Genomic DNA, 598 nt, shown 5'->3' on the forward strand with positions numbered 1-598 from the left:
CTTCTCCTTTCATCCCTCTTTACTTTCTTCCTGCCCCTCTCTCTCCACCTTTCCACCCCTCCCTCCCTCTCTTCTCCTGCCTCCTGCCTCCCTCCTTAGCCTCTTCCTTCTTTCTTCTCCTTCCATGTTTCCTCCCTTGCTTCCTAGGTGTTCGACCTCGCTCCTGCCTGGGACCAGGAACCACGTCCCCATCTTCCTGGTGGCAGTTGGAGGATGGCTCTTGGCGCGGCTGACACCAGAGGGCTGCTTTTGCGGGGGTGGGGGGTCAGGGATGCCTGACTTGGGGGACGCTGGGCGCTTCCTCCAGCCTCCGGATGAGAGCTGATGGTGCCTAATGGCAATGTTCTCATCTTGCTGCCCCCCGAAGCCATGATGTCCACTGTGAGTCTCCGCCGTGGCTGCCCCAGACTCCAACACCTCACACCCCTGCCCCTGACCGAAACCCAGGCTTTCTCTTCCAGCTCCGCTGGATGGATGACCCTGGCCTTTCTCCTCTTTGCTCTCTGTGGAGAGGAGGTGGGGCAGGGGAACTTCTGATGAGGTGATGGGGATCCCTGAAGCCAGGCTGTTTCAGAGGAAAGAGCTAGAAGGGAGAGCC

General features: G+C 59.5%; 1 long non-coding RNA gene across 1 annotated transcript in view; it reads right to left on the reverse strand.

Annotated features, from left to right (window-relative positions):
- The window catches only part of LOC112480057, a 3,986-nt gene that overhangs the window by 1,011 nt on the left and 2,377 nt on the right, over positions 1–598 (reverse strand). The window lies entirely within an intron of this gene.

The sequence above is a fragment of the Pteropus alecto genome, unplaced genomic scaffold, assembly GCF_000325575.1.
Source record: "Pteropus alecto unplaced genomic scaffold, ASM32557v1 scaffold134, whole genome shotgun sequence".
Lineage (NCBI taxonomy): Eukaryota > Metazoa > Chordata > Mammalia > Chiroptera > Pteropodidae > Pteropus > Pteropus alecto.